This window comes from Neovison vison, chromosome 6, assembly GCF_020171115.1.
Source record: "Neovison vison isolate M4711 chromosome 6, ASM_NN_V1, whole genome shotgun sequence".
NCBI lineage: Eukaryota > Metazoa > Chordata > Mammalia > Carnivora > Mustelidae > Neogale > Neogale vison.
The window spans coordinates 48,118,703-48,140,361 of NC_058096.1; the positions used below are offsets into that span (position 1 = coordinate 48,118,703).

Consider the following 21,659-nt stretch of genomic DNA (forward strand, 5'->3'; position numbering starts at 1 on the left):
TTCTGGACTAGCTTAGTGAGGAGACCTGAGCGCCACCCAAATTCCCACGTCTGTTCTTTGTACCGTATTATGTCTATGCAGCTGACTGAATCAAGTTCTTGCAGTGATCGTGTGCGTGTGTGTGTGTGTGTGTGTGTGTGTAGCCAAAAGGAAGTGTTCCCCAAGCTAGTGTTCCCCAACCTGTGTTTCCTGATATGACTCACAGAGAAAGTGGTGTTGTTTGTTTAGGATTTTAGGGTAAATAGAGGATGCTTTTAGAGAGCAACTGAAGCAGAGTCCCTAAGAACAATGGCCCAGGTACTGCCAGGCTTCCCATGGGGATCATATCTTCATACACCAGTCATCCACTGCATTTCTAGCAACGATTGGAAGACGCTTGCCTAAGTTAACATTACATCACTTGGATTCCATTTCCATAGGGACACAGTAACTTCCCTGGCTTAGGTCTTCATGTATGAACATTATTCTTCAAACAGAAAAGAAACATGACCCTCTTTATTGTATTTATTGGAGTACCTGATATTTTTACCAAAAAATCTGGATTTATATTTACAGAATAAATTTGTAAATGAATGTATTTTCTAGAAATTACCTTGGAGGATTACTCTAGTCCAGGAGAATATGTTTTCTGAGGAAATATAAATCCTACTAATCAGACATATCAAAGTAGTCCCCATTGTAAGATGAAGGATAGGAACATAGAACAACAAATATATTAGTCAAGTATTTTTTCTTTTGAGGCTAAGTGGTTCATGACCTTATTTCTTGTGTTCTTCATATATTTGGGAGTTTCATAATTTTTATCAGTAATGAGAGGTTGGAATAAGTTTTTATCAATACAGTTTGTCGCATTTATCTGTATTGCTCACTTCGGTGCTATGGCATGTGCTCCTTCCACCATTGTGTGTTCTGTGGAAATAGCACATGTTCTCTCAAGGTCATGGTTGATTTTCCAGACCTTTAGAGTTGAGGTAAATAATAAAGTTGTAGCTCTGAATTTGTCCCAGATACTTGTCTGGATTTATTTGTATTTTAACAGAGAAATTGGTATTTACAGGGATATCTCTCACAATATCTCTTAAAACAGATAAATTTTTAAAAATCACAATTTATAGTTAAACAAGTCCTTAGAGAAATTGTTTCTTCACTCGGGAAGAGCTTGGGAAGACACCTAAGCAGGCTGCATAGACTCGGTGCTTGGAAGCTTGAAAGGAAGAACTAGGAGTTGAAATGGTAGACTCTGGGCAGATCTTCTAGGGTAAAGTAGGCTCCTCTACCACCAACCCTTCCTTTCTGCACGTACCATCCCACCTAACTAGAAAATTTGCTGATACAGATACTACTTCAAAGCATCAAAATGCCATTTTAATGTGTTGACATCTTGAATCAAACTGTAGGTATGGGGGAAGAGCACTGAGTAACAGTAATAATGGTAGTGGCATTTATTGAATGTTTATAAAGTTAATAGTGATCAGCAAGTCCAGTTCATCAGACTTCACCAGGCTGCATAGTCATTCTTCCTGGTATAGGGGTTGATCAGTCGCTGAGGGTCATTGGAGGCAGAAAAGAGGGCAAAGAGAGGGGCACAGTGAACCTGGAATAGCTGTTTTTTATTTTAAGTCTAGGACAGGACAGGAAGAGGACAACTTGGAGTAAAATGAGATGCAGTTTTTTAAATAAACATGGGTATGGATTACTACCCTTTCCCCCTGCCACAACTAGGGTGTGAGTCCATTGGTATGTTTGAGCTCAGCCTTACTGGTTCATGACTGGTAAATTTTCAAGAACTTTATGAACTGTTTGTTAAAAGCAGTCATTATTAAAAAATAAATTATTATAATTACAATTAAATAAATGAGTTCTTCAAAGATAAAATGCTCAAAACTCCTCACTTCCTAATTGTTTTACTACTTTATGCTCTTGAGGTTATTTATGTCTCTTCTCTTCCCAGCTCCATATTCAGTGATATCATTTTGGTAGCTTGAAATCAGCCATCATGGGAATATTTACACCATGGAAAGCAGATGTTGATCAGGATTTTTTTTTTTCCCCCAGAGAGCCAGTTAACTACCAGTAGTTATTATGTATCAACCAGTGGGAAGTACAAGTATGGTTTTTATCTTAGTAAAACTCAGCCTGTCATTTCTAGATTATAAATCTTCATCCTACTCTTTGCTGCCTACCTGGACTGAGGTTAACACAAAAAAAGGCCTAATGAATTTTTAGGTTCTCTTCCCACTGTTTGCACTGTATCTATGCCTATTAGCAATTAAAACTAGTATCTCAGCAAATTCTCATAGTTTATATTTCTATCCATCTCTGAATCCCCAGTTTGAATATGCAGTCAGTCCTTTATCAGTTATTATAAATGATGTGGTATACCCTTCCATAGAATCTAAACATACCAGAGACCACATATCCCACTTTCACAAACTTCTGCACCTCTCCATTTATATAGGAAACAAGTTACTGGGTTTTTTGGCAAAGAGAAGTTCAGCCTAAGGCCTGAGTCTTTCCAGATAATTGTGATTTTGCTCTTGTTCTTATGTAAAATTTTAGGGCATGAAAGTAGGTATAATTCAGTCTAGCAGATTTCTGTTTCTCTATAAATGATTGCTCTTGGGTCCATCAAAATAATCTGGAGACTTAGAATCGCCCTTAGAAATGTACTGTGTAATATTTGAAAAACTTTTGGAGAGTGGGATCTCTGTTAAGTTGTGTGGATCACTTGTAATAGATGTAACTAAAGAAAATGAATTCAGTGGAGCATGCTCTACTTGGACAATATGGCAATTTACTTGAACTGTATTAACTCAAGCAGGCAGAGCTCTGGGCTCCCTTGACTGAGACCCCTAAATAGAAGTTACATGGACTATGCCAGACTGAACTTTAGTACTACCCCAGATGCTGCATGGGTGGGAAATTAGATGGCTGCAGGTGACTATCGTGTTCTTTCTTTTGAAAAGGAAAATTGGTGGGAGAAAGAATGTTGGGGCAAGAAAAGACCAAAAAAGAAAGTATAAAGTTCTTAGACTCTTTTCACACCTTCAGAAAGACACTGAAAAGCTTGACTTAGATCTGGCAATGAATACAAGCACAGTACTCTTAAAAGTATATTCTTGACTTTTACGATTTCTTCTGACTTTGAGCATATCAGCTGACTAGTCTGCCTGTGAAATAATATTTTCTCTGACATCAATATTTACCTCATGAGGTTATCTAAAGGATAATGTTAGTAATAATGTCTTGTGTTTACATCTTTCCTTTCATAGAGAGCTCAAAACATTTTACATACATTGAGATGGAAGCCTCTTAAGAGAAATGAATATAAGTATATAAATTTTTAGAAATGAATTTAGGTCGTAAGAGCCTGGATTTAACACATTTCAGGAGGGTGTGTAGTATATAGCAATCCACTGGGCCAAATGAATTTTTATTCTAATAGTCCCAACTATCCTCCTTGTTTTATGAACTGGAAATACAGTGAATCCATATACATGGATGGGAGATCCTACATATATGATTAGAGTGGTGGTCTCTCACGACATATCCAGAGCTTGAAGAACAGTGAGAATATTTTTGATAACATTCTTTTGGATCCCGGTTGTAGCATAAAGACACCTGGGAAATCTTAGCCCTAAACTACAGAACCCCACTAAAGGATTTCAGAGATAAAAGATGTAAATATGGGAATGTTTTCTCTGTTAATTTCAACTCCGTTCAACCAATATTTCTTGATTGTCTATTACATGCATGATTTTGAGGGATGTGATGAAAGAGGCAAAGCATGTGCAGAAATTTAAACTGGCATTAGCAAAGCAAAGGGAATGAGATTTACAAATCGATATATGCAGTATTACTAGCGAGAGTTAGAAAAGTATCACAGTATTTTAGGTGTTTAAAGAGAGGAAAGAGTATATCTAGCTGAGTAATCACAAACATTTATTACCTGTGTACCAAGCAGTCTGGTATTTATTGGAGACACCCTGATCCCTGCTCTGGAGATCTGGTGGGGAAGACGGGTACGAATAGGTAGTTTTAGCACATCTTAGTCAATGCAATAATCAAAGGTACCTAGTTTGCATGGGAATTTAGAAAGGCGTCTTAGAAGGCAAGACTTCTCCTAATGTCTTATAAATTGAAGTGAACATGGGAAGGTAATTGCAGGCTAGACAATTAGCTTGTCCAAAGGCCCTCAATGTTTAGTCTTCTTTCAACAGAAAATGGCAAACTATGAACAATTTGGTATTATTTTAACCTAAAGTTTAATTGGGGGTAGTAGTGAGAAATAAATCTTAAGATAAGGACTTGTCCTGCTGTCTTGTTTACTGCTGAATACTCGTATGAAGTATAGGTCATTAATAATTACTATTTAGGGAAGAAATACTGAATAAATGCTGTGCTGGGTTTAAGTCCCTGTGGGCCATCCAAGTAAATAAATATGGCAGGTATTGGGTGAGAATCTGGGCTGGGAATACAGAGTAGGAAATGGTGTCAGTGGTATTTAAAATCAAGAACAAATGAGACTGTTATAAGGGGAGTATATAGAATGAGAAGAGCCAAGTACCAAGGGTGAAACCTTGAGGATACAAACATTCAAGGAGCAAACAAAAGAAGAGAAGCCCACGAGGGAGCCTGGAATGGAAAAAGTCCAAGAAATAAGAAAAATGGAAGAGAGATTTGATACATATTCATCAGGGAAGACATTTAAGATTTATCGGTGGCCTCATGAGAGTTTTCAGTGTAATGGTCAGGGCAAAAGTCAGATTGTAACTGTCAGGTAAATAGGAAGGGTGAAAACTTTAGAGAGTAAGCACAAATCTCTCTTTCAAGTCACTTGGGTTAGAAAAGAAGAAAGGGGGTGGTCGCTAAGGGGCAACCCAAGTTCAAGAAGAAAAAAAAAAAAAAAACCTTTTTTAATATGGTGAACAGTTTAAATAGGCTTCTGGGCTTAGGGAAGAGAGCAAATAGACAGTGAGTAGTTGAAGATTGAGGAAATAGAGGATAATTGACAACAAGGTCCAAGGAGGGATGAAAGAGTATTGGGACCAAGTGTAGAAAGCAGGGATTTGAACCAGATGAAGGTTACCTTATCCTCTGAACTAGAAGAGTATATGCAAGGATACATTCAGAAGTATCAGGGGAGGGGGGAAGGATGTGGAAGTAAAGTATGTGTAGTTATCTTAGTGAAGTAGAAGATTATGTCATCTGCTGAGAAGGATGTGACATTGTTGGGGTCTTGAGCATTATGACAGCTTGGAAATATGGCTGAGTGAAATAAGAGCAAGCTAAGCACGGATGAGTAAGAGATTGAGCAGAATTGATAGCCTCCTTGAGACTAAGGATGCAAATTTATAGTGGTAACAATGTGAAAGCTGATCTTCTCCAATTATGCTCAACAGCTCGGTCATAGAAACATAGGAAATGTAATTTTGAATTGATCCAGTTGATCCTTGTAATGAGGCTTTAGAACAAGGGAAACAAAAAGGCAGAGGTCCAATGTATTTGAAGATATTAGTGAGAAAGTGGTATGGGTCATGAGCCTTGCTGTCACAAGTGTATAGCAGTGAGGCCAAGAGAGGGGTCAAGAAACTATGGTTTTCCTGGGATTGAAGAGTAGAAGTGGTGAGAGCAAAGGCATGAGAGGACTGGAAGAATCAGAGATTGTGGTCATCTCCAGATGACTGGTAATACTGGGAAGCAATTCCACTAGATAATCAGTTCCAGAACATGACCCTTGGATGTGGGTGACCCTGGATGTGAAGAAGGTAAAGAATCGGGTGTATTGTCTAGATGGCTGGTAATGTCACCCAATATGGTGAGTGAACAAGGGAGATGTTAAAGATAATAAGCCAAGTGCCCTAGTCTTGAATAAATGTTGCAAAGGGACCAGGAGATTGGTAAGGGAACCTCAGTGTGATATAAACTTCAACAAACAGGGGCTGTTAAACCAGAGGCATTAGGGAATGATGTTTTATAAATGTCTAGGAGAAGAAATAACACTTTTTGAGTGTCTGCTGTTTGTTAGGCATTGTTTTGAGTGTTTGGTTGGACCATAAGAATTTGCTGATATTTGAGAATTTTGACCTATAAAAATGGCAGTTTCATATTGTTCAACCTCATTCTTTGTACGTATTCAGTCACTCTTTCTCACAACGACCTTCTGAAGTAGATTACCTTTTAGCAGCTAAGGAAGCAGAAACATAGAAATAATAAGTAACTTGCCCAAGGTCCTCTGATAAGTAGTAAAGCCCAGTTTTTGACTCTGGTGGTCTCACTGTAGAGGCTGCGGTCAGTATCTATCTATCTCTCTCTCTCTCTCTCTCTCTCTCTCTCTCTCTCATAGGGAATACCTACCCTACCCTTACTGCCCTTTAAGCCTTAGGGTTCATGAAGTGTGTGAGACTGTACTCCTCTTGCTTATATAATAAACTCAAGTGAATTCCGTGTAGGAAATGAACATGGTTCCCTCATTATTCCTGAAGTCTCATACCTACATGCTTTGTGCTTCCCTACCCCTTTCTCTGTATATTTCCCTTCACTCCCAGATCTCCTAATTGCAGAACACTTGATCCACCTTCTTGGCTAATGGAAACCTAGTGTGTTCCTGGTTTCCTTGTAGGAGTTTGCTAATGGATAAGCAGGGAAGGGAATGCACATAAAATGGTTAGAAGATTTTGGAAAAGATCCAGGAACACAGTTCATTCGGAAAACAAAGACATTCTATGTGTGAGATGGATCAGAATGGTTTAAAAAGAAAAAGTAGAGGTGAGAATGATAGAAGTCAAGTCAGAAGCTGGGGTGAGTGAATCTTAAAGGACTTTTTACCACTTTAAAGAACTTAAACATTATCCTCTATGCTGTACCCAGCCAGTGAAAGATTTTAAGCAACAAAAGACCATGAACAAATTAGAGATAAATGTCAGCAAGGGTACAATTAAAGGGGGAAAGATTAGATGAAGAAAGATGAGTTAGGCAGCTGTTGCAGTTATCCACGTGAAGGAATATATGCTTAGCAGTGGTCCTAGCCATGTAACTGAAGAAGAGAGGGTGTATTCACAAGGTACTTAACAGCAGGAATTGGCAGTTTTGGGTGTCTAAGAGAGTGTGGGTTACTGGAACCAGTAACTGAGATCACCATGCAAGAAATGAAAGTTGATTTGGAAGGAGAGATGGGAAGTCCTCTTTTTTATATATTGAGTATGAGATGTTTGTAAAATCCAGGTAAAAATATAAGTCTTGGATTCAAGAACCAGGTCTCACAGGAGATGCAGATGAAAATATTTTGGCATTGCTTGATCTATCTGAACCTCACTTCTAAAATTGCTACTTCCCCCATCAGTATCTGTCCTGTAGCCACTCCTAACCTAAGTTACTACAAGAGTGTGGGAACTGTGTCCTAGGTGGGCTATAGATTTGAGCCAGGACCTTCATCAGGTCCTTACTCTTGGAGTGATGGGAAGGTCTAGGGTAGAGTCTCAGGTGCGCACTGACTCTTCAGCTGCTGAGAGCAGCCCTCTCCCTGGAATATCATTCCCACAAAAGGGAGCAGAGTAGCTTCCTAGCATAAATAAACCAATGAATGAATGATCTATCACTTTGGGCCCTCTGAGTTTAGGTCATCCTAAAAAACCCCTTTGCAATCTTCTGGTGGGTCTTGTACGAGTAGAATCATATAGACCTAGTTCCTGACCTAAGTATATGTGGCCTAGATGAAAAATGTGGGTTAGGCATAATTAGCACACTGACAGGCTGTATATTCAACAAATGGGTTAAGTGGTTAAGTATCAGTAATATAATCTGGCTAAACTGTAAGTGCATCAGTACATATTATCATTAATGAAAAGGACCTGGTTCTGACAAGAAAAGGATAATAATATTTCAGAGACAAAAAGATATAGACAAATATGCAAAGTATGGAAAAAGATGCCATTCAAACACATATTTTCGTGGGTTTATTAATTCAATAAGGAATAGGAAGAAATCCAGTCTTTGCTTTCCCTTAGGTTGAAATAAAGTTGACCCAGTGGAATACTCTAGCCCTCTTCATTTGCTGAACTTACTTATATTCCAGGGATTTGCATGTGGAAAACTAATGCCATGACAGGATTACCAGACTGTAAATTCATCAAGAAGTCTGGTGATATCATAAACCGTGAGAAGCCAGTGTCCTGCAGCAGCATCGGAAACCTCCCAGTTTGATTTAGCACTAGTAATCCATTTTATTCCTTTCCATTAGTTATTACAATAATAACAGATTGGCGACACAGTCCCATTTTCTGCCTCTAGTGCTGTCTACTGCTGGGCACAGCTGCTCCCAGTCATTCTTTCCAGTGTAAATAACGGTTCATGTTTCCACAGGCTGTCGCGAGATCTTTCTGTGCTTGTGAAATAAGCCCATGTCACCACCCTTTTGGAGAAGATTGAAGGTACCAGTGAAGCCAGGGAACTGCGTTAGAAAGCCAGAGTTGCATCCCCTCTCTGGGATATGTTTTTTTGCTCTTGAAGACATTTAGATTGACTGGGTGTTAATGATGTGAATTTCCATGAGTGTGGGGCAGGAAAAGTCTATCACTTGCATCTGTCTACACAGGCTTTTTACTTTAGAACTGTTTCTTTCATGTTACATGTAAATAATGAAGTCCTTTGTTGTGAGAGGGTATGTTATAGGCAGTAAACACTTCAGCAAAGAGCATCTTTTGATCTTCACACCTATGGCAATAAAAGCCAAGAGCCAGAAACAGGCCAGAGAATTTGCAGGAGAAACCACTAAATGCTTTCCTTTTATCTAGTCACAAATTAGGTGCAGAATTGAAACAGTAATGGATGGAATGACAATTTTTAAGAAAAATGAAGAGCAAAATGGGACTACCTATAAAAAAAAAAGAAAAAAGCTGAAGTTTGAGGGCACCTGGATGGCTCAGTCAGCTAAGCATCTGCCTCGGGCTCAGATCATGACCATAGGGCCCTAGAGCCCCTCATCACATCCGACTCTGCTCAGCGGGGAGCCTGCTTCTGCCTCTCTCTCTGCTGCTTCCCTTACTTGTGCTCTCTCATGCTCACTCTCTCTCTCAAATAAATAATTTTTTTTTTTTTTAAAGCTAAAGTTTGGATTTCAAGATCTGTTTAGAACTCGGTGAATTCTGGGAGAAATTGAAGACGTATGTAAACACAGCATAAAGAAAATGAATAAAAATGTTTCTCTTCTTGTGATCTCTATAAGGAATTAGTGGATGTCTTAAAAACTTTTAAATACTATTTTGAGAATTCATTTTTAATAAGCGGTCAGTAGGTTAACAATGATTTTTTTTTTGTAAATGCAAAAAAATCATTTGAAAAGCAGGTTTGTTTTAATACCTTAATTCTGTAAATCCCATTTCAATATGAGTGTTAACTGAGTCTCTCCAAATATTGAACTATATGTTCATTCATATAAAACAAATCTAAAATATACAGGTCTAAATACATATGCAAATTTTTTTGCTTATTTTAACATTTTATTTTTATTATTTTTTAAAAGATTTTATTTATTTATTTGGCAGAGAGAGAAATCACAAGTAGACAGAGAGGCAAGCAGAGAGAGAGGGAGAAGCAGGCTCCTCGCTGAGCAGAGAGCCCTATGCGGGACTTGATCCCAGGACCCTGAGATCATGACCTGAGCCAAAGGCAGAGGCTTAACCCACTGAGCCACCCAGGTCCCCTTTATTTATTTATTTATTTTAGATTTTTATTTTTATTTTTTTTAAAGATTTTATTTATGGGACACCTTGGTGGCTTAGCCTGTTAAGCGGTGCCTACAGTCAGCTTAATTACTTACAGCCTACTTGATCCTGGGATCAAGTCCTGTATGGGGCACATAGCTCAGCAGGGAGGTTGCTTCTCCCTCTGCCTGCTACTCCCCACTTTTGCACCATCTCTCTCTCTCTGATTAAAAAATTTTTAAATTAAAGATTTAATTTATTTATTTATTCTTTTGAGAGAAAGAGAGAGAGAGGGAGGGAGGGAGCACATGAGCAAGAACATGAGTGGGGGCCGGAGCAGAGGGAGAGGAACAAGCTGACTCCACACTGAGCACAGAGCCCAAAGCAGGGCTCAATCTCACAACCCTGAGATCATAACCTGAACTGAAATCAAGAGTCAGACATTTAACCCACTGAGCCACCTAGGCACCCATTTTATTTAGTTTTTTTAGTTTTTTGTGGGATTTTGTTTTTGTTTTTGTTTTTGAGTGTACTGAACTGACAATGTTACATTAATTTCAGGCATTATTTTGACATTTTAAATCCTATTGCCAGATCTTATTGTTAGACAATTAATGTCTCCTTAATTATATAGAACTTACAAACATCTCTGCTTCCAATCTTACAGAATTCATACTCAAATCCTGTAGGTAAATAATAGACTGAAATCAGCACCCCTCCCCCATCATGGTTAGGCGAATAATGGACACACTACACACATGATAAGAGAGAAATGCATTTGCACTTAAACTAACCCTGTTTATGTGTACATCCTTCCCCAGTCTGGGTAGTTGTGAGGAAGGCAGAAATTTTGGATGCAGGCCTCCTGTCAAATGTTTAGTACCTCTTTTCCTAGCCATTCCCCCCCACCAGGAGGGAGCCCACAGATTTGCTCTAAAGTTTAACTGTCCTTGATTAATAATGTACAATTGATAAATAACTTGTAAAAGAGTCTACATAGTTTACAATTGTATTTTATCCCAGTTTTTATGGTCTACAGTTCCAAATAGCTGGCTGAATAATTCTGTGATAAAAGGAAATCTGAAACTATGTACCATATTCTTTCCAAGCTTAAGACCAAGAAGGTTCTCTGAATATTTTTCAGAAACAGATTGGGGAACTGTGTTCCATTTTAATGGCCTTTTAATTTGAAAGTTAAATTCAGTCCTTCTAATTGCCTGTAGGTATTGGACAATATGAATATTTCCATTGGATGATATGGAGAGGACAATTTATCATTGAAAGACTTGTCATTTTTATCTTAGCTGAATTGGGTGCCAGTATATACAGTTTGTGCTTTCATGCACAAGTTGATTTATTATGGTGTGGACCTGCAGTTTTTAGTGGGCTTCATAAAGCTGGATATTTCTTTGTAACTTAAGTAAAGGCTTTTTTTTTTTTTTTTTCCCTACTGACTTTAAGGCTAACACTGTCAGGTCAAACAAGTTAGAAAGCAAGAGTAAAAACCCAAATTAGAAAGAAGAAGCCTATCATTTTATGACATATAATTAAAATTCATTCAGTTATATTCAGTTGAAGATTATAACTTAGCCCTCAGGAGGCAATGAGTGCATGAAGCAAGCTTCAGTGAGATAGACAATGAACATTTCAGTGTTCTCTTTTCCACCTCTGGGCATGGACTCAGGTGTCTGGCACACCTGGGTGCATTCAGCTCTACCAGTTCCTAACTCTGTAAACATGAAATTGTTCTTTAAACTTTCTGAATGTGCAAAACCAGAAAATAGTAGCAGCCTCACAGGTTTGTTAAGACAAGCCCATGAGATAAGAGCAACAATCAGTAGTTACAATCAATAATATTGAATGTCTGGTAATAGTCCAGGAACTGTGCTGAACATCTTAGATGATCTCAGTTAAGCCAGTGAAGCACTTTTTACTTAGCAGGCTTTCAGCTTCCACCTGCTTCTGCTCTTCCCCATTCCAAGTTCGCCAGATGCCTTAAATGAAAGTGATTTCTCTTATTTGTTCATTTATTACTTTACCCATTCATGTGTGCATCTATCCAACAAATGCATAATGAATTCCTTCTAGTTCCAGGAATCATTCTAAGTACTGGAGATATAGCAGTGCATTACCAAAAGAGAGTGTCTCTGCTGTTGGACATTCTAGTTCAGGAGACTGACAATGGACAGGCAAATAAATTTTTTTTAAAGTGTATAATATTTCATGTAGTAATAAGTGCTATGAAAAAAAAATGGGAATAAGCCAATAGAGGGTGACCCCAGTACCAGGAGACACAGAGGAAGAGAGAGTTCTATTTTAGATAAAATAATCTAGGGAAAGATACATTTCAGCATTCCTGAGTATATTCATGTCATGCCATAACAAAAGTAACATTCTTACTCAGATGTGCAAGTCACATATACAGTGAGTTGTAGAAAGAAAGTTGTAAAAAATCAACATACGTTATTGCATATTTCCTTTGGGCTAGCAAGCAAACAGTAATACGGTATCTTAATAGGTATAAAGCTTTTAGAAAGTAGAGCTTAGTAAGGCTATATAAATATGTGCTACCGTTGGTCTATTTAAAGAGAGTAAAAAGATCCTGTGACCTACATATACTACACATTTCTGCTTGTAACTAAACAGCAATCATATAGAAATTATATGTAAAGATAGAAGTAGATGGTGATATGATGATGTCATTAGATGATTTGGGTGAATTTTTAAGCTGTATCCAAAACAAATATATTGACACCATGAACTTTGGAACAATAATTCCACAAGGGAACTATATAGCAAGATTACTAGATTGCTGGGTCCAGGCTTTACTCCAAAAAAATAAGAGTCTCAGACCAGTGGTTTTCTTTTAGCACTTTAAAGATGTCACTTCTTTGTCTTCTGACTTGCATAATTTATGGCAGAAAGCTTGCTACAATTCTTATCTTTGTTCCTCCTTATACAATGTGTCTTTTCCTTTTCTTTCTTTTTCTGACTGCCTTCAGATTTCCTCATTATTTTTAGTTTTCAGTAGTTTGAATATATTATTTTTTTTCCTTTTTTTTTTACGCTTCTTTTTTCCAATTTATTTATTTTCAGAAAAACAGTATTCATTATTTTTTCACCACACCCAGTGCTCCATGCAAGCCGTGCCCTCTATAATACCCACCACCTGGTACCCCAACCTCCCTGAATATATTATTTTTTTGTTGTTTATCCTACTCAGGGTTCTCTGGGTTTCTTGGACTTGTAGCTAATGTCTTTAATTGTTTTTTGGAAAAATTTTGACCATTGTTCCTTCAAACGTTTCTTCTGTCTTGTTCTTGTCTGTTCAGAGGTTTTCTTTGGTTTCCCACCCTGCCCCCATCTTTCTCATCAGAACTTGGTGGAAATCCTAGGAGAGTCTGTAAGTAGATTTGAACACCCTTGCGATGGTAGCTTCTAAGAATCCTGTATTTTCATTCTAACCTGCAATTGTCCTTTACCAATATCTTAAATATTTAGCAGAATTCTTAGCTGCTTGTAACGGCTGATGTCTCTTGCTCTGTGTCCTGCCACAGGTGAGCCAATACACAGGTTCCAGATTTCTTTGCAAGATCCTTAGACTTCAGGCTATTTAGCCTGTGAACTCAGCTCTCTGGGCTTAAGAAATATTGTGTTTTATATTTTATTTTATATTTTATTCACGTTTTTCTTCTTTTTAGGATGTGACATTCTTTCCAGCTTTCTATATGCTAGGTGGAATCAGAATTCTAGTCTGGTGATTTTTAAACTGGTCTATTGAGGGGTGGCTAGGTGGCTCAGTTGGTTGAGCATCCAACTCTTGATTTCGGCTCAGGTCATGATCTCAGGGTGTGAGATCAAGCCCAGCATCAAGCTCAGCACTCAGCAGGGGGTCTGCTTGAGATTTTTCTCTCACTTCATCTGCCCTTTCCCCCACTCACATTCTCCCTTTCAAACTGTTCTATGAGGTGCTTCAGGAGCTCTGTAACACGTGGTTGAAATTTTATTTTACAAATATTTTACCTGTTTAGAAATTTTAATAAATCATTAAAATGTCTTACATACTGAAGGTATCACATTTGAGAGCTACCAATTTAAATAACTATGTTGTTTTATTAATTTGTTATGTTGGGGATTTTTTGGATCTCATGAAGTCTGTCACCACTTCACATTATCTTTAAACTTGAATGCCAGCATAAACTTGAATAGGAAGGGTGTGGCTCTGCATACCCAAATACAGTCCCATGTGTATCCATACATGTAAAATTGCAAAAGCAAAGGTCACTGTTGGCAAGCACAAATACACAGCAGTCAATTAAATGTCAGGCAGTATCAATAACACCTACCTTCACACCACACCAGTTACTTATGTAATAATAAGTGGATGGCTACTACTATGCTACACCATGACATTACAGTATAAGCACATATTGTTCTTTTCTTGATTTACATATACATGTTAGCAGTTTTTAAATATCTATAATAATTCTTCTTTGAGGCAAAAAAAAGCCTTGCTATATGTTTCAAGCTTTTCAGTTAATTAGATTTGCTTTTTTTAAAAAGCCTTTATTTTTTAAGAGTGAAAACTGCCTTTATCTGTTTTAAATAAACAGGTTTTGCATGATGTTTGGTTTTCAAGAAAGAATTCCAGTGCCAAAATATACATGCCCTTACCCTAGCCTCCAAAATAAATTTAATTTTCACTGGCTTAGTAGAAAGAATAACAATAATAATAATAATGGCAAACACTTAAACAGAACTTATAACAATTCACATACTTTTCTAGGAATTTTACATATATTTTAATTTAATCCTTATATCAACCCTATGAAGTAGGTACTGTTATCATCCTCACCAGTCAGATAAAGGGAATAGGCATGTGATATATGTGAGAGCACGTAGTTGGAGTCAAACCTAGGCATTCTGGTTCTAGAGTGTGGGTTTCTCACTCTGAACTATGAACTATGAACTATACTGGTAGAATGTTAAAGTGAAAGTCTGATTTCATTGTGAAAATTTCTTTCTTTTTCCTATACAATGTATCTCTCTCCCTTTCTCTCCTCCCCACCCCATCTCTGTCTCTCAGTCTCTCTCCTTTTCTCTAGCTGTACTTCCATTTCTCCACTTGTGGATTAAGTGATAAATGTGTCAGTTACCCTTCAGCGTACAATGATATTTAGTAAGTTAACTACTTTCAGAAGTATTTAAGGGTCAGAAAATAAAGGCCAAACAACTGTAGCTTAATTGTTGAAAATAGCTGGGTTTGGGTCTGTTCCTATTTTCTTTTTGAGTGGATTTAAGATACTGTGTATATCAACAGTCTTGTCCTACTATCTCCACTTGATACTGTGGACATTTTCACTTTATTCTTCCTTGAACAGATTCTCCTAGGTGGCACAGACCAGGAGATTAAGTAGCTTAATACATGGCCTCCTGCTTGTATGCATTCTCTGCCCAGGTCACAGGTCTTGATGCTCACAATTGAGGTGTTGTGTGTGCTTAAAAGACAGTCATAATCTTTGCTTTAAAAGAAAAGCCCGTAAAGGATAGTATTTAATTTTAATGATTATTATTTGGGGCTTGGGCTTTTTTAATGAAAAATTAATATTTCTACGATGAACAAATTAAGCAAAGTGACTTATTTTTTTATGTTAAAGCAGCGTTTTAGAAAAGTCAAGTTATTGAGAATTATATTAAATCAAACCCTTAGGAACTGGAACTTGAAAGGACTTTAAAATTACTCACTTTTGAGGTATGCCTATTGGTTTTATTTTTGCTAAACATGGAAGAATGGAAAGGAGAGAAAGCCACATTGCATCTAATGCTATCATGTATTCTCTCTGTAGTCTCATGTATCTTTATTTGGTCTACCCAGATATAAAACATTACAAAGTAGTAAAAAATGAACACTTTCCTAGAAAGCCATATTTTGCCAAAAACACATTTGAGGGGTGCCAGGTAGCTTAGTCAGTTAAGCATCCAATTCCCAATTTTGGCTCAGCCTCACACTGGGCTCCATGCTCAGTGGGGAGTCTGCTTGGGATTCCCTCTCTCTCCCCCGTGCCCTGCCTCCCCTATGCTCATGCTGTCTCTAAATAAATAAATAAAATCTTAAACACACACACACACACTTGAAATTTTCCTGTCTTAAGAGACTAGATCTGTGAGCTCATAGTTCTTAAGGACTAGGTAATATTTAATATTTAATATTAAATGTTAAATATTATAATATTTAATATTTAATATTAAATGTTAAATATTATAATATTATAATATTTAACATTTAATATTAAGGTAATATTTTTGTAAGAAGATTTTATTTTTAAGTAATCTCTATACCCAACATGGGGTTTGAACTTGCAACCCTGAGATCAAGAGTCCCCTGCTTCACTCCCTGAGCCAACCAGACACCTCTAGGTGGTAATATTAAATATAAATATATACTTAGAAAAATCATATTTCTTCCGAAGAGTGGCCCTCATTATTTAGTATATATAGCATAAATTGAAGACATTCTCTATACATATTTAAGAAACTTTACTTTTTTCATAATTTGACAGTTTTTGGCCTTTTTGTTGGCTATTATTTTCTATAGAAAAATTTTGCTGATTTTTTCCTCCAAGTAATGATAGAGAAACCTAACCACATTGTGCAACCTTGTTAAATGAATGAAAAATGTGAATATTTTCATGATAGAGTGATTTGTTACTATAGAGCATTTCAGGATTACTGGTGCCAAATACTAAAACCTGTGTCAGTTTGAGATAAGAGCAGTATACATAGAATCTATTACTTCTGGTGAGCTTCTCCAAAAGTCATTTTCTAATTGGTTTGAGAACACCAAAGAAAGTGATCCTGTTGAGTTTGCTGATCAAGTGGAGACCAGTATAAGTTGCCATAATGACCTGAGTCCAGGAAAGCCAGAGACTGGACTTCCTGAGTTGAGATTAAATGTTTACCAGGGGCCCTATATCTTTTACCCCAAACAACAGATGTCAAGAGAGATAGTTAAATGTTGAGATTTTCTGCTATATCTTGCTTCTTGATAGAACAGCATGAATTTTCTGCTATATCTTGCTTCTTGATAGAACAGCATGGGCACTGGCATAGAGGGATGAAGCAACCTGGCATGAACTGTACCCCATTCTGTTGTAAGGCTCACAGGGCTAAAGGAGCAGGTGGGCACCATGGCATGGAAAGAAAGTCTGTCACACAATGTGATTGACCATCCCAGAGAACAGATTTGAACCAAGAAATAACATAACATGAGTGGCTTCACATTTTTTGAAGGTCCTTCCAGCAGCTGAGTGGTGGGTAAATTAGAGACATCTGAGGCAGGGGGAACAAATTAAAGGTATGTTGCCATTGTTCAGTGTGATATGAGGAAGGTCTATAGGCCATGCAAGTGGAGTCAGAAAGAAGTTGGATGGATTGAATATAGGAGGTGAAGAAAGATTATAAATATGCCTAAATGATTTGTTTTTATAAGCCTTTGAAAGGAATAAAATTCTTTGTGTCCCCATGGAATACATTTCAACAACAAAATTGTTGATTTTAGCATAGAGATCCTAAAGTGTATAGCAAAAATAATAAAATATGTTAACCAAGCTATTTAACTTCCACATTTTATCAGAAAAATAATGGATTGGAAGCTTTTGAAGGAGCATGACACTGCTGCAAGACTGTTGGATGGGTTTCTTTATGGACCAGTTAACATATTTTGTTTGATGGCTTAATCCTAGCCAGTCATTTATAAATGTGGGTGGAATAAGGAGGAAACCATTACTAGAAAGCCAGTTCAAAAAGTACATAATATACGTATATACATCATTAACCTAAAAGAAAAAAAAACCTGCAAGAAAAATAGAGGCCAACTTTCCATGTGCAAATTATTATGTCAGCTGGTCCTCTTAAGATTACTATTTCATTTTGAAGTCCCTCATAATTCCACCTAAAGTCATTCATTACATAAAATAAGAGATGGACAGTTAAAAAGAAAATACATTTTTTAAACCTACCTCTGGAAAATATTAGAAATAAATTCTTAATAGTAAAGTATTTAGAATTTATATACTCAGAATAGTATGTCAACATAAAATGTCATCTTCAGTAATTCCCTTGTGGAAACAAAAATTCTCAAATCTTATCACTTCCTAGAAACTATGTAAGATGAGAATAAACTAAAAATGACCCAAATTCCACTGTGTTCTCTCTTTATGGCCATCTTTTGAGGCGATGCTAAAAAGGTTCTTGATTTATGGCTCAAAGGTAAAAGATGCTAATCAGATTCCTGAGGGTGGGAAGATTCTAAAGCTATTATATCTCATTCACTTCTCTAATTGAATAATTTCCGTATGGGAACTGAAGTTCAAGGTGATGAGCCAGCCTTAGAGTCTGGGGGTTCATAAATAGAAATGGTTTGTTTTTCTTTCCCTGATTTTTTTTTTAGCTCAATCTCATGGAAAACAAGAGTAAATCCTTTCTTCATGAAAATTCCTCTGACAATGGTAGTGTTTTTATTTTTTTTTATTTTTTTTTAAAGATTTTATTTATTTATTTGACAGACAGAGATCACAAGTAGGCAGAGAAGCAGGCAGATAGAGAGGAAGGGAAGCAGGCCCCCTGCTGAGCAGAGAGCCCAATAAGATGGTAGTGTTTTTAAAAGAAAAAAATTAAACCTGTCATTTTGGGGGAGTTATATATCATCTATACACATTTGTATGACTACAAAAGTCATTCTAATACTGTTCACTTTTTTTTCTTGCAACCAACATTTATGGAACAAAGACAATATTCATAGACCTGGTCTAGTGCTGTGGAGATATAAAGATGAATGGGATGTGGTCCTTCCCAGCCCTGAAAGAGGGCATAGTTCAGTTGAGAGACAAGTCCACAAATAACTATAATAAGAGTTGAATTTGTCTAGTGCCCTCCCCCACCAGAAGAAAGAGATACAAAGAAGGAGGTAGAAAACTCATTTGTGATTAAGAGAATTTGGAACATATTTTAAAGATAATGCCATTTCAGTTGAGCCTGAAAGAATGGGTAGGAATTGTTAAAACAGCATTGTAGGATAGATTACTGAGCGAAGATTACTTAAAAGTTGTAAGGCAGAGGATGACTCTTAGAAATAATGAGAAGCCCACTTTAGTTGAAGCAGTAAGGGTGATTGAGTGAGACTTATAGTACCCTAGAGCTTTGGAGGTCTTTGGCATTTACTGGACCCTCAGAGCAACTCAGCTAAATGGTTAGGATTCTAGGAGCTAGAGCCAAATTGCCTGGGCTTGAGACCTGGTGCTACTAAATTCTAGCTGTGTGACTTTGAACAACTTATTTAACCTCTCTATCTGAGCTTGCTCATCCATGATATCTGAAACTCTTACATTAGGTTTTTTGAAATTCAGAAGTTTTCAGTTTTTAGAAAGATTATATTGTACAATAATTAGATGTGTTAGAAAAGCTCCGCAACAAGGTTTTAGGCAGTGTCTCATAAACAGAACATTTGTATTTCCACAGCAGATGATATGAGAGTTTATAAGTGAAATAAAAATGATAGATATTCTTATATGCATTCAGTTCAGGTTTTATCCAAATGAATCTGTTACAAACTTATTTTTAAAACTACTGGATTTCACTGCTTTTTCAGTAGATTTTTGGAATTGTACGTAAGGGATTTGGGGGCCTATAATAGTACCATTCTTGTAAGATTGGTACGAGAAGCACACAGCAGTTTATGCGTGGGGCTTGCACTATGCCTGAAGCTCTGTAAGTATTCATTGTTATTCTTTTTGCATTATTGGGTACGAGTGACATGAGACAGAAAATGACATGTCCAACCTCTCTAGCAATTCAGCAGTAGACCAGGATAGGAACTTCCCAGGCCAATGCCTCTTTCTTAGCCATACTAGACTACAGTCCAGTGGTAGAAAGCATTCAATACTGGCTAAGTACTGTGTATCCTTTCAGCCAAATGAGGTATAATGAATTTTGGTAGAATAGTGAGAAGGAGGAGATACTGGGCTTGCTAATGAAATATAGGGGTTAGGGACACGGGGCAGAGATGATCCCAAGAATTCAAGAACAAATGATCTCTTCCATTTGTGTGGGTACATACACCCCACACTGTGAAAACATTACCCCTGCATTGTACTGATGAGCCTCACAAGGACTGTATGTTGTGGTGTGGTTCTTGTAGCTTTTTGATACCTGACCCTAGTTCTTTACACTTCTTTGTATTTAATCATCCTGCCTCCACTGCCGCCCAGCTCTAGCCTCCTGACAAACTCCAGCTTAATCCTCAGGACTAAGTTGAATTTACCTCTTCAGTTAAGCCTTTCTTAAATTAATTAGGAAGAGTCAAACCCTCTTCCTTCAGCCTTCTTTGGTGCGAGTATCTGTCACAGCATTGACAGGTTGCTTTAGCTCCTCATCTGTATATTCTGTCTCCCTGCTCATTCTCATTAGTATTCTGAGCACCTACAATGACACATAGTTGGCATTTAGTACAGATTTAATGAATATAGGAATCCACATTTTACAAGTGGAAAATTTGGAGTGTTTCAATAGACTGCTCAACACTGTGCAGTTTAGTTGGAATTGGGAGTTAAACCAGATCTGCCTGATTCCAAATTCCTTGTTATTTTCTCATCTTCCTTCTGTAGAAGAAAAAGTGTGTATAGGTCTTTATTTACACATGCATGGGGACTAAATACTAGTGAGAGCCCAGGCATAATGATTTTTGTATTGTATTTTTCTGACAAATACAGTATGTTCTGTCAGCCCTTTATAAATACATATAAACAAAAGTTGGCATTTTTTGGATGGTTGTTAAATAGTCTTATTGTTTCTGTAAACCTAATAATGGTGGTTGGCTTAAAACACTAAAACAATATGGAGGGATGGAAAGAAGTTGGTAAAAATCACCCAAGATCCACTACACAGAAACAACCTCCAGTAAGATGCTAATGAGTTTCATTCTAGGTATTTCTCATGCATTCTAGACCATATTTGCAGAGCACTGTTCATTTACATGACTCTTAATGCCATATGTAGCATTTCATAGAATGATCCTTCCTCATTTTTCAAAAATGTGTTTACAAAATTTGTGATGACAATTGAACAGCCCAACCCTATGAAATGGTAATTTATACTGTAATAAAAAATAAATAAATCCATGTATTGTGGGCTTTTAGCTGAAGGCATCTGTGTTAAGCATGTTTTTTACATCAAAGTATTATATAGAATGCTGTATGAGACTGTATAGCACAGATGGTTTTGAAGTACCCCCACATTAGCTATGCTTTTGTACCCACTCTACGAATATGAGGGAAGATGCTGTTTTTGGTCCCTTAGGAATGGTAAACACAATAATGAACATATCAAGAATGCATTTTTTTTTTTTCAGAGGATTCAGAGCTTTTGTACAGCCATTACGTCACTTGCCTGTAGTGGATTTTGAAAAGAATTTCTCATGGACATTGTTTTCTAACTTCTCTGAATTATTGGAATAGCCAAGACAGGTTAGAGAAATTGAAGCATCACATTGTTTACCTAGATCTCCATTCCCAACTGTTCAAACCAAAATTCCATGTGATTCTACAGTAGTCCTGAGAAGAGTTGAAATCAGAGGATGAAAGCAATGATGAATAGCCTATGTGATGGGATGATTTTAGAATGTACAATAACTTGCCAAAAGAAGTGAGAACATGGATTTGACCTGAAAACTGGCTGGAGGAAGGTAAGAGAGGAAAAAAACAAAAACAAAACAAACAACAACAAAAACACATATACTACATGATATAAATCAGTTACCTAATAGATTTTCTTTTATTGTTGGTTAATCTCTTGATCTCTGTGACATGTTAATCAGCATGAAAAAAGGATGTATGTGTGTCTGTATATGTGTGTGTGTTCAGTACAAAGCACATGGTAAAATAAAACAAGCTGATATGAAATAAT

The 21,659-nt window shown here is 37.0% G+C and overlaps 1 protein-coding gene across 3 annotated transcripts in view; it reads left to right on the forward strand.

The window, feature by feature from the left end:
* The window catches only part of CMSS1 (cms1 ribosomal small subunit homolog), a 389,957-nt gene that overhangs the window by 156,592 nt on the left and 211,706 nt on the right, over nt 1–21,659 (forward strand). Inside the window, exon 1 of one of the 3 annotated variants that reach the window (XM_044251211.1) lies at nt 19,401–19,466. The exons of the other annotated variants lie outside the window; for them this stretch is intronic. The gene's annotated coding sequence lies outside the window, so the exon portion shown is untranslated. Of the gene's footprint in view, nt 1–19,400; nt 19,467–21,659 lie in introns of those variants that run through there. 3 annotated transcript variants of the gene reach the window in all.